This window comes from Nerophis lumbriciformis, linkage group LG19 (genome assembly GCF_033978685.3).
Source record: "Nerophis lumbriciformis linkage group LG19, RoL_Nlum_v2.1, whole genome shotgun sequence".
Classification (NCBI taxonomy): Eukaryota; Metazoa; Chordata; class Actinopteri; order Syngnathiformes; family Syngnathidae; genus Nerophis; species Nerophis lumbriciformis.
Genome location: NC_084566.2, coordinates 32,885,092 through 32,905,143, shown reverse-complemented (window position 1 = coordinate 32,905,143; position 20,052 = coordinate 32,885,092). Strand labels below are relative to the sequence as shown.

General features: G+C 40.4%; 1 protein-coding gene across 1 annotated transcript in view; it reads left to right on the top strand.

Annotated features, from left to right (window-relative positions):
* Positions 1–906: 906 nt before the first annotated feature.
* Positions 907–20,052, top strand: part of LOC133618485 (transmembrane protein 200A-like) — a 29,459-nt gene continuing 10,313 nt past the window's right edge. Inside the window, exon 1 of the mRNA XM_061978902.2 lies at positions 907–1,041. The gene's annotated coding sequence lies outside the window, so the exon portion shown is untranslated. The remainder of the gene's footprint in view (positions 1,042–20,052) is intronic.

Here is a 20,052-nt window from a genome sequence, read left to right as displayed (position 1 = left end):
CTGAATTGCTCACACACTCCGGCAGATTCAATGGGGGTCTGGCGGCAGATTTCTTTGACTTTATCGTTGGAAATGCATCTGCTTTGAGTGTCGCAGGATATCCACACATTCTTGCCATCTCTGTCGTAGCATAGCTTTCGTCGGTAAAGTGTGCGGAACAAACGTCCAATTTCTTGCCACTTTCGCATCTTTGGGCCACTGGTGCAACTTGAATCCGTCCCTGTTCGTGTTGTTACACCCTCCGACAACACACCGACGAGGCATGATGTCTCCAAGGTACGGAAAACAGTCGAAAAATAACAGAGCTGATTTGACTCAGTGTTTGAGAAAATGGCGGATTGCTTCCCGATGTGACGTCACAACGTGACGTCATCGCTCCGAGAGCGAATATTAGAAAGGCGTTTAATTCGCCAAAATTCACCCATTTAGAGTTCGGAAATCGGTTAAAAAAATATATGGTCTTTTTTCTGCAACATCAAGGTATATATTGACGCTTACATAGGTCTGGTGATAATGTTCCCCTTTAATGATTATTTGCACAAAAAAAAAAAAAAAAATGCTTATGAGTTTGAACATCAAATATGTTGTCTTTGTAGCATATTCAACTGAATATGGGTTGGAAATGATTTGCAAATCATTGTATTCCGTTTATATTTACATCTAACACAATTTCCCAACTCATATGGAAACGGGGGTTTGTACAATGGGTTGTTACCTTTGCAAAAGTCAGGATCATCTATGTAGCTCCTGTATTGGAACTTATTATGATAGATAGTGATGATATCTTTTTGCAACAATAACATGACAAATGTCCTCCTCTCTCCCTCTCTCTCTCTCTCTCTCTCTCTCTCTCTCTCTCTCCATGCACAACAAGGGGGAGCTGCAGCTGGCCCGCCCCTGCCTTGCCTTGCCTTGCTAGGTTGGGTGCATCCATGGTGGAGCACAGGAGCACTCTTTTCTTCTTCTTCTTCTTCTTCTTCTGCAGCTCTGGCACCAACGTCGCCATGCACACGCCTTGGAAGGATGCCATTTTCTGTCGAGGTAAGCATGTTTTGTTTTTTTTTGCCTCAGTGCAAACATGACTCATTTGACACCAAAAAAAATAAAAAATTTAAAAAAAAAACGTCCATAAGAACACCGTGTGCGTGGATGCCAAACGCATCATTTTGCAGCCAAATTGACATTAATGTGACAAGATGAGCACGGGAATATGTCACGCATCTGCCGGGAAGCAGCGAACTTTTTTTTTTATGGCTGTTCGCGTATTTGACAGCTGCCTTTTTTTTTTTTTTTTTGTGCGTGTGTGCGTGATTTTATATGCGTGCGTGGTTTTCGTCAGGGGCTGCGTGTGTTTTGTCATGTTTGGACGTGACGTTTCTGGACATTTTCAGGTGCGCGCACGCACACGCACACGCGCAAAAAAAGAAAGAAACAGATGTGCTGCCACGGCGCGTCATTTGCGCTAAAACACGCGCCCCCGCAGTTTGGACTGAAGGCCCCCCACCCACCCACCCCAAAAAAAAAAATGAAAATATGAAGCCCATCCTCCTTCCTTTTCGTCCTTGGCAATTGTGACGCTTTTTAGGGAAGCAGACGGAGACGCGAAAACGATCCACACCCACACTCATGCCCCCCCTCCAAAAAAAAGCTCACGGCACAGTCCACGTCCAGCCCCCACGCGTCACTTTAATGCATGTTGACTGCTGAATGCAGTCACCTCTACAGTACCGCTCCTATACTTGCACTGTACAACAACGTACCAAAAAAAAAATCACAAAAGGATCATCCATCCATCCATTTCCTACCGCTTGTCCCTTTTGGAGTCGCGGGGGGGTGCATGGAGCCTATCTCAGCTGCATAAATTAACGTTGTTCGGCAACCCAAAATGCTGAAAGAGCCATATTGGACCAAAAATACAAAAAAAGACTTATATAAGTGTTATAATGATGGCAACACATGATGTACAAAACCCCGTTTCCATATGAGTTGGGAAATTGTGTTAGATGTAAATATAAGCGGAATACTGCAAATCCTTTTCAACCCATATTCAATTGAATGCACTACAAAGACAAGATATTTGATGTTCAAACTCAGAAACTTTTTTTTTTTTTTTGCAAATAATAATTAACTTAGAATTTCATGGCTGCAACACGTGCCAAAGTAGTTTTGGAAAGGGAATGTTCACCAGTGTGTTACATGGCCTTTCCTTTTAGCAACACCCAGTAAACGTTTTGGAACTGAGGAGACACATTTTTTAAGCTTCTCAGGTGGAATTCTTTCCCATTCTTGCTTGATGTACAGCTTAAGTTGTTCAACAGTCCGGGGGTCTCCGTTGTGGTATTATAGGCTTCATAATGCGCCACATATATTCAATGGGACTACAGGCAGGCCAGTCTAGTACCCACACTCTTTTACTATGAAGCCACGTTGATGTAACACGTGGCTTGGCATTGTCTTGCTGAAATAAGAAGGGGCGCCCATGGTAGCGTTGCTTGGATGGCAACATATGTTGCTCCAAAACCTGTATGTACCTTTCAGCATTAATGGTGCCTTCACAGATGTGTAAGTTACCCATGTCTTGGGCACTAATACACCCCCGTACCATCACAGATGCTGGCTTTTCCACTTTGCGCCTATAACAATCCGGATGGTTCTTTTCGTCTTTGGTCCGGAGGACACAACGTCCACAGTTTCCAAAAACAATTTGAAATGTGGACTCGTCAGACCGCAGAACACTTTTCCACTTTGCATCAGTTCATCTTAGATGAGCTCAGGCCCAGTGAAGCTGACGGCGTTTCTGGGTGTTGTTGATAAACGGTTTTCGGCTTGCATAGGAGAGTTTTAACTTGCACTTACAGATGTAGCAACCAACTGTAGTTACTGACAGTGGGTTTCTGAAGTGTTCCTGAGCCCATGTGGTGATATCCTTTACACACTGATGTCGCTTGTTGATGCAGTACAGCCTGAGGGATCGAAGGTCACGGGTTTAGCTGCTTACGTGCAGTGATTTCTCCAGATTCTCTGAACCCTTTGATGATATTACGGACCGTAGATGGTGAAATCCCTCAATTCCTTGCAATAGCTGGTTGAGAAAGGTTTTTCTTAAACTGTTCAACAATTTGCTCACGCATTTGTTGACAAAGTGGTGACCCTCGCCCCATCCTTGTTTGTGAATGACTAAGCATTTCATGGAGTCTACTTTTATACCCAATCATGGCACCCACCTGTTCCCAATTAGCCTGCACACCTGTGGGATGTTCCAAATAAGTGTTTGATGAGCATTCCTCAACTTTATCAGTATTTATTGCCACCTTTCCCAACTTCTTTGTCACGTGTTGCTGGCATCAAATTCTAAAGTTAATGATTATTTGCACACAAAAAAATGTTTTTCAGTTTGAACATCAAATATCTTGTCTTTGTAGCATATTCAATTGAATATGGGTTGAAAATGATTTGCAAATCATTGTATTCCGTTTATATTTACATCTAACACAATTTCCCAACTCATATGGAAACGGGGTTTGTAAGTAACTAATTAGCTATATTAGCCTACTATCAAAACGACTATGTGTTGCAGGCTGACGCAAATCTTCGTTGACAGAAATGTTGAAATGTAATATTTATTCTACACATTTATACAACATTGGAAAACATTAGTAAAACTTCTCAGAGGGTGAGATAACTCCTGCAAATGACTGTCTTAGAATGACCAAAGTTAAAGGAAACAGCAGGCTGTCTTCTTCTAATGGATTTATTACAATCTTTGCAAGCTGGGTAACGTTTGCTGTGGTCTGGAACAAGATGGCGAGGCATAATGATGCAATATGTACATACAGCTAGCCTAAATAGCATGTTAGCATCGATTAGCTTGCATTCATGCAGTGACAAAATTAGCACTCCAACAAGTCAATACCATCAACAAAGCTCACCTTTGTGCATTCACGCACAGCATAAAATGTTTGGTGGACAAAATGAGACAAAAAAGGAGCGGCATAAAACACGTCTTTCTGTGGCAGCGTCGGAGAAAGTTATACATGTAAAAAAACTGTTGAGTCACAGTCCACACAACGGTGTGTTCAAGGGCCGCTGAAATTAGTAGGACCAAATTATCCACACACATCCTCTAATGTGGTGTTTTTGAGATACAGATCCGGTGTGCCATGGGAGATTATGTCATTTCAGCTATTTGGGTTAAAAATGTTTTTTTTTTGCAAACCAGTAATTATAATCCGCAAATAATGTGCCGTTGTTGAGTGTCGGTGCTGTCTATCAATCATCAATCGATCAACGTTTACTCATATAGCCCTAAATCACGAGTGTCTCAAAGGGCTGCACAAGCCACAACGATATCCTCGGCTCAGATCCCACATCAGGGCAAGAAAAAACTCAACCCAATGGGATGACAATGAGAAACCTTGGAGGGGACCGCAGATGTGGGGGCCCGCCCCCGGGGGACCAGTGCAATGGACATCGAGTGGATCTAACATAATATTGTGAGAGTCCAGTCCATAGTGGATCTAACATAATATTGTGAGAGTCCAGTCCATAGTGGATCTAACATAATAGTGTGAGAGTCCAGTCCATAGTGGATCTAACATAATAGTGTGAGAGTCCAGTCCATAGTGGATCTAACATAATATTGTGAGAGTCCAGTCCATAGTGGATCTAACATAATAGTGTGAGAGTCCAGTCCATAGTGGATCTAACATAATAGTGTGAGAGTCCAGTCCATAGTGGATCTAGCATAATATTGTGAGAGTCCAGTCCATAGTGGATCTAACATAATATTGAGAGTCCAGTCCATAGTGGATCTAGCATAATAGTGTGAGAATCCAGTCCATAGTGGATCTAGCATAATATTGTGAGAGTCCAGTCCATAGTGGATCTAACATAATATTGTGAGAGTCCAGTCCATAGTGGATCTAGCATAATATTGTGAGAGTCCAGTCCATAGTGGACCTAACATAATATTGTGAGAGTCCAGTCCATAGTGGATCTAGCATAATAGTGGGAGAGTCTAGTCCATAGTGGATCTAGCATAATAGTGTGAGAGTCCAGTCCATAGTGGATCTAACATAATAGTGTGAAAGTCCAGTCCATAGTGGATCTAGCATACTAGTGTGAGAGTTCAGTCCATAGTGGATCTAGCATAATAGTGTGAGAGTCCGGTCCATAGTGGATCTAGCATAATAGTGTGAGAGTCCAGCCCATAGTGGATCTAGCATAATAGTGTGAGTCCAGCCCATAGTGGATCTAACATAATATTGTGAGAGTCCAGTCCATAGTGGATCTAACATAATATTGTGAGAGTCCAGTCCATAGTGGATCTAACATAATATTGTGAGAGTCCAGTCCATAGTGGATCTAGCATAATAGTGTGAGAATCCAGTCCATAGTGGATCTAGCATAATATTGTGAGAGTCCAGTCCATAGTGGATCTAACATAACATTGTGAGAGTCCAGTCCATAGTGGATCTAGCATAATATTGTGAGAGTCCAGTCCATAGTGGACCTAACATAATAGTGTGAGAGTCCAGTCCATAGTGGATCTAACATAATATTGTGAGAGTCCAGTCCATAGTGGATCTAACATAATATTGTGAGAGTCCAGTCCATAGTGGATCTAGCATAATATTGTGAGAGTCCAGTCCATAGTGGATCCAACATAATATTGAGAGTCCAGTCCATAGTGGATCTAGCATAATAGTGTGAGAATCCAGTCCATAGTGGATCTAGCATGATATTGTGAGAGTCCAGTCCATAGTGGATCTAACATAATATTGTGAGAGTCCAGTCCATAGTGGATCTAGCATAATATTGTGAGAGTCCAGTCCATAGTGGACCTAACATAATATTGTGAGAGTCCAGTCCATAGTGGATCTAGCATAATAGTGGGAGAGTCTAGTCCATAGTGGATCTAGCATAATAGTGTGAGAGTCCAGTCCATAGTGGATCTAACATAATAGTGTGAAAGTCCAGTCCATAGTGGATCTAGCATACTAGTGTGAGAGTTCAGTCCATAGTGGATCTAGCATAATAGTGTGAGAGTCCGGTCCATAGTGGATCTAGCATAATAGTGTGAGAGTCCAGCCCATAGTGGATCTAGCATAATAGTGTGAGTCCAGCCCATAGTGGATCTAACATAATATTGTGAGAGTCCAATCCATAGTGGATCTAACATAATATTGTGAGAGTCCAGTCCATAGTGGATCTAACATAATATTGTGAGAGTCCAGTCCATAGTGGATCTAGCATAATATTGTGAGAGTCCAGTCCATAGTGGATCTAGCATAATAGTGTGAGAGTCCAGTCCATAGTGGATCTAACATAATATTGAGAGTCCAGTCCATAGTGGATCTAACATAATAGTGAGAGTCCAGTCCATAGTGGATCTAACATAATAGTGTGAGAGTCCAGTCCATAGTGGATCTAAAATAATAGTGTAAGAGTCCAGTCCATAGTGGATCTAGCATAATATTGTGAGAATTCAGTCCATAATGGATCTAGCATAATAGTGTGAGAGTCCAGTCCATAGTGGATCTAACATAATAGTGTGAGAGTCCAGTCCATAGTGGATCTAGCAGAATAGTGTGAGAGTCCAGTCCATAGTGGATCTAACATAATATTGTGAGAGTCCAGTCCATAGTGGATCTAGCATAATAGTGTGAGAGTCCAGTCTATAGTGGGTCTAGCATAATAGTGTGAGAGTCCAGTCCATAGTGGATTTAACATAATAGTGTGAGACTCCAGTCCATAGTGGATCTAGCATAATAGTGTGAGAGTTCAGTCCATAGTGGGTCTAGCATAATAGTGTGAGAGTGCAGTCCATAGTGGATCTAACATAATAGTGAGAGTCCAGGTCCATAGTGAATCTAACATAATAGTGTGAGAGTCCAGTCCATAGTGGATCTAACATAATAGTGAGAGTCCAGTCCATAGTGGATCTAACATAATAGTGAGAGTCCAGTGCATAGTGGATCTAACATAATAGTGTGAGAGTCCAGTCCATAGTGGATCTAGCATAATAGTGAGAGTCCAGTCCATAGTGGATCTAGCATAATAGTGTGAGAGTCCAGTCTATAGTGGGTCTAGCATAATAGTGTGAGAGTCCAGTCCATAGTGGATTTAACATAATAGTGTGAGACTCCAGTCCATAGTGGATCTAGCATAATAGTGTGAGAGTTCAGTCCATAGTGGGTCTAGCATAATAGTGTGAGAGTGCAGTCCATAGTGGATCTAACATAATAGTGAGAGTCCAGGTCCATAGTGAATCTAACATAATAGTGTGAGAGTCCAGTCCATAGTGGATCTAACATAATAGTGAGAGTCCAGTCCATAGTGGATCTAACATAATAGTGAGAGTCCAGTGCATAGTGGATCTAACATAATAGTGTGAGAGTCCAGTCCATAGTGGATCTAGCATAATAGTGAGAGTCCAGTCCATAGTGGATCTAGCATAATAGTGGGAGTCCAGGTCCATAGTGAATCTAACATAATAGTGTGAGAGTCCAGTCCATAGTGGATCTAGCATAATAGTGGGAGTCCAGTCCATAGTGGATCTAGCATAATATTGTGAGAGTCCAGTCCATAGTGGATCTAACATAATATTGTGAGAGTCCAGTCCATAGTGGATCTAACATAATATTGAGAGTCCAGTCCATAGTGGATCTAACATAATAGTGAGAGTCCAGTCCATAGTGGATCTAACATAATAGTGTGAGAGTCCAGTCCATAGTGGATCTAGCAGAATAGTGTGAGAGTCCAGTCCATAGTGGATCTAACATAATATTGTGAGAGTCCAGTCCATAGTGGATCTAGCATAATAGTGTGAGAGTCCAGTCTATAGTGGGTCTAGCATAATAGTGTGAGAGTCCAGTCCATAGTGGATCTAACATAATAGTGTGAGACTCCAGTCCATAGTGGATCTAGCATAATAGTGTGAGAGTTCAGTCCATAGTGGGTCTAGCATAATAGTGTGAGAGTGCAGTCCATAGTGGATCTAACATAATAGTGAGAGTCCAGGTCCATAGTGAATCTAACATAATAGTGTGAGAGTCCAGTCCATAGTGGATCTAACATAATAGTGAGAGTCCAGTGCATAGTGGATCTAACATAATAGTGTGAGAGTCCAGTCCATAGTGGATCTAGCATAATAGTGAGAGTCCAGTCCATAGTGGATCTAGCATAATAGTGGGAGTCCACGTCCATAGTGAATCTAACATAATAGTGTGAGAGTCCAGTCCATAGTGGATCTAGCATAATAGTGGGAGTCCAGTCCATAGTGGGGCCAGTAGGAGATCATATTGAGTGTAGACAGGTCAGTAGCGCAGAGATGTCCCCAACTGATGCACAGATGAGTGGTCCACCTCAGGGCCCGACTTTAGACAGCTAGCGCTTCATCTGTGGTCACCGAATCTGTGTGAACATGGTTTGTCGTGATCACAATATGCAGACAATAGCGGGAGGCAGTGTGAAGGTAAAAAGGTATCTAATGCTTAAACCAAAAATAAAACAAAAGGTGAGTGCCCCTAAAAAAAAGGCATTGAAGCTTAGGGATGGCTATGCGGAACAAAACTACAACTGAACTGGCTGCAAAGTAAAGAAAAACAGAATGCTGGACGACAGCAAAGACTTGCAGCGTGTGGAGCAGAGATGGCATCCACGAAGTACATCCGTACATGACATAATAACAGTGTCCACACAAAGAAGGATAGCAACAACTGGAATAGTCTTAATTGCTAAAACAGAGCAGATGCGGGGAATAGCGCTAAAGGGAAGACATGAAACTGCAATGGGGAAATACCAACAAAACAGGAAAAGCCACCAAAATAGGAGCGCAAGACACTACACAAAGGAAAACACCAAAAAACTGAAAATAAGTCACGGCGTGATGTGACAGGTCTTGACAGTACTTTGAGACAAGTATAGAATAGAAAGTACTTTATTGATCCCTGGGGAAAATTCAGCACCACAGTTCCCTCACAATAAACAATAAACACTCAGGTATTTTTTTACATGTGAATAATATAAATACAGTCTATTATACAGCATTATTCACATGTGAATAATATAAATACAGTCTATTATACAGCATTATTCACATGTGAATAATATAAATACAGTCTATTATACAGCATTATTCACATGTGAATAATATAAATACAGTCTATTATACAGCATTATTCACATGTGAATAATATAAATACAGTCTATTATACAGCATTATTCACATGTGAATGATATAAAGATAGTCTATTATACAGCATTATTCACATGTGAATGATATAAAGACAGTCTATTATACAGCATTGTTCACATATGAATAATATAAATACAGTCTATTATACAGCATTATTCACATGTGAATAATATAAATACAGTCTATTATACAGCATTATTCACATGTGAATAATATAAATACAGTCTATTATACAGCATTATTCACATGTGAATAATATAAATACAGTCTATTATACAGCATTATTCACATGTGAATAATATAAATACAGTCTATTATACAGCATTATTCACATGTGAATGATATAAATACAGTCTATTATACAGCATTATTCACATGTGAATAATATAAATACAGTCTATTATACAGCATTATTCACATGTAAATAATATAAATACAGTCTATTATATGTACCCCACCTTCTGCCCATGTGCAGCTGAGATAGGCTCCAGCATCCCTCGCGACCCCGAAAGGGACAAGCGGTAGAAAATGGATGGATGGATATACAGCATTATTCACATGTGAATAATATAAATACAGTCTATTATACAGCATTATTCACATGTGAATAATATAAATACAGTCTATTATACAGCATTATTCACATGTGAATGATATAAATACAGTCAATTATACAGCGTTATTCACATGTGAATAATATAAATACAGTCTATTATACAGCATTATTCACATGTGAATAATATAAATACAGTCTATTATACAGCATTATTCACATGTGAATGATATAAATACAGTCTATTATACAGCAGTATTCACAAGGGAATAATATAAAATACAGTCTATTATACATTCAAGTACAGTCAAAAGGAACATAAGCATTATACAGTCTGATGGCTGTCGGTATGAAGGACTTCCTGTGTCGTTCCGTGTTGCATTTTGGGAGTGATGCATGGTTGGTTATGGTTTGAATTCATATTCAACAATTGCGACGGCAACTTTTTATTGTCAATATCGAGGTCAATTCTTTTTATGTTTTTTGCTGGTGGCGTGCCTTCTGATTTTTTCAATGAAAAAAATGTGCCTTGGCTCAAAAAAGGTTGAAAAACACTGCTCTAGTGAGCGCATTTGTCATCATAGCACATGGTGACGTTTGTGCAAAGAAGCATATAAACCAGACTATGCCTACACCTCAAGGTTCATGGTTCATGAGTCTGCACCTCATGTCCAGGGTACACCCTGGACAAGTTGCCATCTCATCGTAGGGCCAACCAACACAGATAGACAGACAAACATTCACAATTTAGTGTTGCCACTCTATATTATAGATCAGTCCTGGGCAAATTACGGTCCGGGGGCCACACGCGGCCCGTTAAGCTTTTCAATCTGGCCCGCCGGACATCCCTAAATATTTTTTTTAGATCTTTAAAGGGGAACATTATCACAATTTCAGAAGGGTTACCGTAAAACCATTAAAAATCAGTTCCCAGTGGCTTATTTTATTTTTCGAAGTTTTTTTCAAAATTTTACCCACCACGCAATATCCCTAAAAAAAGCTTCAAAGTGCCTGATTTTAACCATCGTTATATACACCCGTCCATTTTCCTGTGACGTCACATAGTGATGCCAAAACAAACAAACATGGCGCACAGAACAGCAAGCTATAGCGACATTAGCTCGGATTCAGACTCGGATTTCAGCGGCTTAAGCGATTCAACAGATTACGCATGTATTGAAACGGATGGTTGTAGTGTGGAGGCAGGTAGCGAAAACGAAATTGAAGAAGAAACTGAAGCTATTGAGCCATATTGGTTTGAACCGTATGCAAGCGAAAACGACGAAAACGACACGACAGCCGGCGACACGGGAGAAAGCGAGGACGAATTCGGCGATCGCCTTCTCACCAACGATTGGTATGTGTTTGTTTGGCATTAAAGGAAACTAACAACTATGAACTAGGTTTACAGCATATGAAATACATTTGGCAACAACATGCACTTTGAGAGTGCAGACAGCCCATTTCAGGCATATATTTTTCCACGATTTCAGCACTCAGGTTAACCATACCTAAATAGACACAAAATACTGCATTACACAAGACTACCCGAATGTACTCGAATGATTGAAAAAAATAAATGTTTTTAAGCTAAATTATTGGTAAACACAGCTTATGTATAATAATTTACGTAAAACCGCGAGTAATGAATAAAGTTTTCATCAATTAATATATTCTGTAGACATACCCTCATCCGCTCTCTTTTCCTGAAAGCTGATCTGTCCAGTTTTGGAGTTGATGTCAGCATCTGCTTTGAGTGTCGCAGGATATCCACACATTCTTGCCATCTCTGTCGTAGCCAGTGACGTGCGGTGAGGTTGATGGCTGGTGAGGCACTGACTTCATCACAGTCAGATTTACAAACATATGAACCCTAAAGAGTATCTTATTCACCATTTGATTGGCAGCAGTTAACGGGTTATGTTTAAAAGCTCATACCAGCATTTTTCCCTGCTTGGCACTCAGCATCAAGGGTTGGAATTGGGGGTTAAATCACCAAAAATTATTCCCGGGCGCGGCGTCGCTGCTGCCCACTGCTCCCCTCACCTCCCAGGGGGTGATTAAGGGATGGGTCAAATGCAGAGGACAAATTTCATTACACCTAGTGTGTGTGTGACAATCATTGGTACTTTAACTTAACTTTAACTTTACACATACAAACTGTAGCACACAAAAAAGCACATTTAATAAAAAAAAACGTTTTTATGGTCTTACATTTACTTATAAATAAAGTCCATTCGCCGCTGTTGTGCTGGATTAATGAACCCCCTGACGGGTGTGTTATATCAACTAAAGCCCTCACTTAAACTTTCCACGTACAAGATTGAATCTATTTAAAAAAGTGTAACCTAGGGTTTATAAATGTCGCCTATACTGTATGAAACTACAAAATAACAAACACGGAGGCTCCAGTTTACACGAGGACCACTTTATTTACCTTCTTTCAAAAACCTCCGCTCCACTACAACATGTCATCACTTCTGCTCTTGGCGCCTTCAAAATAAGAGCTCAAGGCATATACTGTATAACAGCGCATAACAGGAACTTAACATCACAAAGAGGAAAGCCCATGAAAATAGGTTACAAAAGTTATTTAATAAGAAGCCAAAAAGTGCAAAAACAATAATGTTCATGTTGGAGGAGTTGTGAATTAGGTACACCTGCAGTCTGCAGGTGTACCTAATGTTGTGGCCCTGCAGTCATTCACAACTCCTCCAACACGAACATTATTGTTTTTGCACTTTTTGGCTTCTTATGAAATAACTTTTTTAAATAGATTCAATCTTGCACGTGGAAAGTTTAAGTGTGGGCTTTAGTTGATATAACAATTATACGGCGGGGGTGCAGGAGGCGGGGCTACTGGAGCCTCAGCCAGTGCGTCTTTTGCAGCCGTTTTATGATCGCTCAGCACAAGAAATACGTTACACAAATACAGTTGTTGACAAAATACACTGTACATTATATACCTCAGCTAACTAAACTATGGAAATGTATAATATAATTCATATAGCAATACAGTCTCACTGCACAGCAGGCCAGCAGTTAGCCGAGTCCGTCCATGTTGAGGCACTGAGTGACGTGCCTCAACTGGCTGCTGTTCACAGCACCGTCTCTTCTCAGTATTTGAACGGCAAATGTGAAAATTCAGCGATTTTGAATAAAAATAATCTAAAACTGGTGAAGTTAAATGGAAAATAACTTTATAGTATAATCACTGCATACATAAAACAATTTAATTCATTTTTTTTCTTTTTACATTTTTTTTCTTTCCATGGTGGCAGGTGAGGCCCCGCCTCACCTGCCTCTAGTGACTGCACGTCACTGGTCGTAGCATAGCTTTCGTCGGTAAAGTGTGCGGAACAAACGACTGACCATTTCGTCGGCTTTCCCCACAGCCTCGTATTTTGAACACATTTTGTCCAATTTCTTGCCACTTTCGCATCTTTGGGCCGCTGGTGCAACTTGAATCCGTCCCTGTTCGTGTTGTTACACCCTCCGACAACACACTGACGAAAGTGAGAAAATGGCGGATTGCTTTCCGTTGTGACGTCGCTCCGAGAGCGAATAATAGAAAGGCGTTTAATTCGCCAAAATTCACCCATTTAGAGTTCGGAAATCGGTTAAAAAAATATATGGTCTTTTTTCTGCAACATTAAGGTATATATTGACGCTTACATAGGTCTGGTGATAATGTTCCCCTTTAAGATGGAAACTGTAGCTGCCTTTATGATGTGCAGTGATGTTTTCTAATGACCGTAAGTCTTGAACTAAGTATTTCCATGGTTGGAATCTGCATTTTTGCATGATATACTAGTTACTATGGTCATCTAATTAGTTACTATGGTCAACTAAGTCACAGCAGCTCAGACGAGGCACCAAGCAGTGTGGGTGGGGAGCGTTTCCACAGAGCGTTTCCACAGAGTGTTTCCAAAGCGGCCAGCTTGGGTGTAAGGGAAAGACTCGGAAGGATATTTTTACAACAAAGTTCTAAAGCTTTGTGCTATATCAGATATATAAGATTGTAGGTGGGGTTTTTTTACCCTTCACATTCATATTTCGCTGTGTTTGTTGCATTTTTGTTTTGTTTCGCTTGATTGTCAAATATGTCGATCGTTCATATATTGTCAATATTCAGTGTTTTATCGTTCATAGTTAATATTGTAAATCCCACATTCTTTATTTTCATGTATATTCTGGGTGTCTCATTCAGTAAAAAAATGGAACATTCCATTCTGTTTTTTAAAGCGGTCTGTCATAACGTTTTTAGCATTATTGTGAGGTTTTGTATTAGTGTTCCTAAAAATAGATATACCGGCCCCCAGACACATTTTTTTCTCTAAATTTGGCCCCCCTGAGTCAAAATAATTGCCCAGGCCTGTCATAGATAATAGCTCTTAATATTTCCACAACAGTGGACCACAGGAACTTGGACCCAAAATTCCAACTAAAATCGTGTCCAAAAGGACAACAGAATCCCTCAAAAATAGGACACAACTACAATAAAGTCTGTATTTGTTTGTGTTTGGTGCATTTAATTTCCGTTTTTTGGTGACAATGTGCATGAAATGTAAAATAACTATTTGATAGATTAGAAACAGCTCTGTGTATACACAAAAAAGGACCAGAATTGTAAAACAAATAATAGGCTTTATTACTCCTCAAGCAGTACACATGGAGCATTAGAACATGGACAACAAATTACCTAGAAAATATTGTCCAAAGTATTGTGTTTATAGCTGGGTTGCAATCACGTGACCTAGCGGCATGTCCGGGTGATGGTCTGAGTCCCATTAGGCTACTGTTTATTTACCTGAATCAGTGCAGATTTGGGTGTATTTTGCACGGTTGAAATGAAATGAAATGAGTTTATTTCGGTCATATAATCAACCATTTTGTGTGATCAATTTAACAGCACAGATTATACATATTAACAATCATACACATACACACACAAAAAGAAAAAGAATGACTAAAAAAGAAATAGGCTGCTCGCATAATGTGTGACCCCTTCTTTAAGAAGCAGCCTCAGCATGTAACTAGGGAACTCCTCCACCAAATAAATAGAGGAGCGCATGGACTGATCCTCAGAGCGTAAGGTGAGACTGTAACTGAGTGTGCAGATCCATGCGTTCTCCTCATGAGCAAAATTAAACTGTCTGATTAGTTGCTTCTTGTTCTGTTTAATAGTGTCACACCTGGGTTTCGTCTGGTCTGGGTTTCGTCTGGTTTCGTGTTTTGTCATTTCCTGTTTTATTTTGAAATGCTGACCCTCCCTCGTGTGTATAAATGTCTCATCCTCCTTCTGTCCTGTGCCAGAGTGTACTGTCACGAGCCGACTAGGACTCTGGACACAGATGCAGGATTACTGAAAACAGTTGTTTATTCTCAGAAGTTTAGGGGTCCAAAACGGGAGAAACAAAACAGGCTATCAAAACAGATCTAACCTGACTACTAAACTAACAAAAATATTAACAACTCAAAACGCCCCGGCTATGGAGGGAAAAAGGGGCTAAAGAAGAAAAACTAACAAATACAACAAAAGGCGCTAAATGAAATGAGTTTATTTCGGTCATATAATCAACCATTTTGTGTGATCAATTTAACAGCACAGATTATACATATTAACAATCATACACATACACACACAAAAAGAAAAAGAATGACTAAAAAAGAAATAGGCTGAAGCCAATGCTTATATTTGCCTATCCTATACCTTCACTGTACATCTACGTTCAAAAAATCAATGGGATGAAAGTAATCATTGCTATATTTTATAGTTTTCCATTATTTTACCTTTCAAGGCTTTCTTAAACTGTAACAAAGAACTACATGTCGTCAACTCATCACTGAGCTTGTTCCACGGGGACGGCGTGGCGCCGTTGGGAGAGTGGCCCTGCCAGCAATCTGAGGGTTCCTGGCTCGATACCCAGCTTCTACCAACCTAGTCACATCCGTTGTGTCCTTGAACAAGACACTTCACCCTTGCTCCTGATGGGTCGTGGTTAGGGTCTTGCATGGCGGCTCCCGCCATCAGTGTGTGAATGTGTGTGTGAATGGGTGAATGTGGAAATAGCGTCAAAGCGCTTTGAGTACCTTGAAGGTAGTAAAGCCCTATACAAGTGTCAGGTTTAAGCACCGAACTATCTATTTGTCACACCTGGGTGAAGTCTGGTCTGGGTTTTGTCTGGTTTCATGTTTTGTCATTTTCTGTTTTATTTTAAAATGCTGACCCTCCCTCATGTGTGTAAATGTCTCATCCTCCTTCTGTCCTGTGCCAGAGTGTTTCGTATCGTCGTGTGCGAACCCCAGCGTTCCTTTGCCACAGCCTTGTCTACAGCCATTGCCACGTTTTTTGTACTTTTGATCCACGGGAGATTCTTTGTTTGTAACCTTTTGTCAGGTAAGATTAGCTTCTTAGCATCGCCTCCGTTGGAGCGCCTTTTGTTGTATTTGTTAGTTTTTGTTCTTTAGCCCCTTTTTCCCTCCATAGCCGGAGCGTTTTGAGTTGTTAATATTTTTGTTAGTTTAGTAGTCAGGTTAGATCAGCCTGTTTTGTTTCTCCCGTTTTGGACCCCTACCCTTCTGAGAATAAACAACTGTTTTCAGTAATCCTGCATCTGTGTCCAGAGTCCTAGTCGGCTCGTGACAGTACACTCTGGCACAGGACAGGAGGAGGATGAGACATTTATACACACGAGGGAGGGTCAGCATTTCAAAATAAAACAGGAAATGACAAAACACGAAACCAGACGAAACCCAGACCAGACTTTACCCAGGTGTGACAGAAAAACATGAAACCAGACGAAACCCAGACCAGACTTCACCCAGGTGAACAGAACAAGAAGCAAGGAATCAGACAGTTTAATTTTGCTAATGAGGAGAACGCATGGAGCTGCATACTCAGTTACAGCCTCACCGTACGCTCTGAGGAACAGTCCATGCGCTCTTCTATTTATTCGGTGGAGGAGTTCCCTAGTTACATGCTTAGGCTGCTTCTAAAGGGAGGGGTCACACATTACGCGAGCAGCTCAGTACGCACAATACGTGATTATTCAGAACGGAATGTGCTGGGGGCCTTGTGATTGCGCCCTGTCTCTGCTTTGTCTGCTGTTGATATTCCTTATCTTCGTTGAGGTGCTGGTTCGTCCTTGGCTGTTAGCAAGCTGAAAGACAGGAAACATCTGCGGCGAGGCCACTCCTCACATGCAGTGGAAGATAACAAGTCGTGTGCCCTTGCACGAGAAGAAAAAGTACAGCTTGAGCACAATAGATAATGACTAGAGCAACGGCCTTTAAGCATAAGAGTTCTGTGATAACTTATATATAATTATTCTAACAACAAGTATAACTCATTTAACTCCTAAAACTGGAGGGTTACCCACATATGCGGTCCTCTCCAAGGTTTCTCATAGTCATTCACATCGACGTCCCACTGGGGTGAGTTTTTCCTTGCCCTTATGTGGGCTCTGTACCGAGGATGTTGTTGTGGCTTGTGCAGCCCTTTGAGACACTTGTGATTTAGGGCTATATAAAAAAACATTGATTGACATTGATTGATTGTATTTCATATTCGTTCTTACTTTACATATTTCAAAAATCAATACCCCCCCATAAATTATAGTTTTTTCCTTTTAATTTAAATAACCTAAGAATACAAGCTGGAAGGCTGTTGTTCTTTACTCGAAACACAATTTCCATTGTTTTTTAAAAACACAATATCTGAAAATTTTAAAAAATTAGAACTTATGAATAATGGATTGGTATTGTGTTTATAGCTGGGTTGCAATCACGTGACCTAGATGCACGTCCGGATGATGGTCCGGAGTCCCTGAATCAATGCAGATTTGGGCGTATTTTGAAAGGTTTGGAGCAGGGGTCGGCAACCCACGGCTCCGGAGCCGCATGCGGCTCTTTGATCACTCTGATGCGGCTCAGCTGCATACTTGCCGACCTTCCCGGGAGTCTTCGGATTTCGGTGCCTCTCGCAGAAAATTCCCGTGATTAATATTCTCCGATTTTCACCCTAACATTATTAATTAGGGTGTGCCATGATGGTACAGCATTTGGCGTCCTCTACAATCTGTACACAAATCATGCCAGCCCAGTCTTTTGTTGTATGCATCATCTACTTGAACATGTAAGTGACAGCAAGGCATACTTGTTCAACAGCCACACAGGTTACACTGACGGTGGCCATATAAAACAACTTTAACACTCTTACTATTAATGCGCCACACTTTGAACCAAAACCAAACAGGAATGACAAACACATTTCGGGAGAACATCTGCACCTTAACACAACATAAACACAACAGAACAAATACCCAGAATCCCATGCAGCCCTGACTCTTCCGGGCTACATTGTACACCCCTGCTACCACCAAACCCCGCCCCTACCCCAACCCTGCTCCCTCACACATCAACACCCCCCCCCCCCCCCCCGCCCCCCTCCGTGCGTCGGATGAGGTGGGCGGGGTTTGGTAGCGGTATAATGTAGCCCGGAAGAGTTAGGGCTGCATGGGATTCTGGGTATTTGTTCTGTTGTGTTTATGTTGTGTTACGGTGCGGATGTTCTCCCGAAATGTGTTTGTCATTCTTGTTTGGTGTGGGTTCACAGTGTGGCGCATTATTAGTAAGAGTGTTAAAATTTTTATACCACCACCGTCAGTGTAACCTGTGTGGTTGTTGAGCAGGTATGAATTACTTTCACTCACGTGAGCAAACAGAAGCCTCAAACAACGTGTGGCAGGGCCGGCACGGTAGTTGTAATGTGTGCTAAATGCCGCACCATCACGGCACGTTCGAGATAAAAGTAAGTTGCATCGGAATTCGTAGTTTGCCGGAAAAATCAAGAGGGTTGACAAGTATGATGATATCAAGCGCCGTTCAATTAAAACTCGCGGGCCGCATTAACATTTAATTTTCATTTTAAGGTGTGGGCCGCGTGTCTGAGACCCTTGGTTTATACATTGCGCAAAGCAAAAATAAAACTTTGTATGTAGTGTTATTTCATTTTATATATCAAAAGATTTTTGTGGCTCCCATTGTTTTCTTTCATTTGTGAAACTGGTCAAAATGGCTCTTTGAGTGGTAAAGGTTGCCGACCCCTGGTTTAGAGGCAAATATATAAGCAAACATGACAAAAAGATTTAAAGCGGGATGGAGTGGATTTATAAACTGTTAAGAAAAATATTTCCTTCATATTTTAAACCATTTATCATCACCAGTTACTGTTCACTTCATTTGACACTCACGGTATTTAGAGAAGAAAAGATTGGAGGCACATCATGTCTTTACATCGGGAGGGTCCACAAATTAAGCATTCACCCGTGAAATCGGTAAGTCCCGTATTTGATTGAAATAATAATAAGTTGATTTCCTGCTAAAAAATATTTGTCTGTCATCTACAATTCATGTTTGCAATTGTTTTTATGCTGTGAAGTTCAAAGCTTGTGTCCTTATTTAGCTATAAATGTCCATGTTGTTTAGCAATGTTTGCTTGCAATGTCAAGATTCAGTATATGCTGTTTAGCCTACAAGAGATTTATTTATTGACCGTGTTTATTAATACTCTTAAGGATATTTTCTTGATGCGAACAAATATCATCAAAGTGGTCATCTGTGTTGACTTGGCTTTCCTGCACAACAACTAAGCTTTTAGTTTCTGTTATAAAAATCAAGAAGGAAAATACGGTGGATTGGTCCAACAATCACAATATTTATTACTAGGACTTATGGATGATGTTTGATAAGAAATTACCGAGTTCGAGCCCATTATCAAATCCTCTTATTGAACCGATTCCTTATCGATTCTCTTATCGAATCCAGATAGGTTGTTGTATATGGTATATATAGTTGTATTTTGGTTTAACAAAAGCTCACTTTTATTTTATAAGAAAAAAATAAAATTAAATAAATAAATAAATATTGACTGTTACCCCCCTGAAAAAAAATATATATAAAAAATATTGACTGTTGTTACCCAAAGTATATTAAGAGGGATTTTTCAGAAAAACAAATATATACAGTAACACAAAAACAACCTGTCTCTGTGATCACTATAGGTGTATAAATAATAATATAGTGTTAAATAAAATCAGTCCCTTTAGCACAAAATTGAAAATAATACAGCTCTCCAAAAAGTGCACTTCTGCTGCTATTGGAACATACTAACTACACACACAGGCAATCCAAGACGTCTAATAAAGTTCCAAAGCAGATTAATCCATTTAGGCTCTTTAGTGTTGTTGATCTTACTTTGTCTTTTCCTATCTTTACTTTTGTTTGCACTGGACTGTTA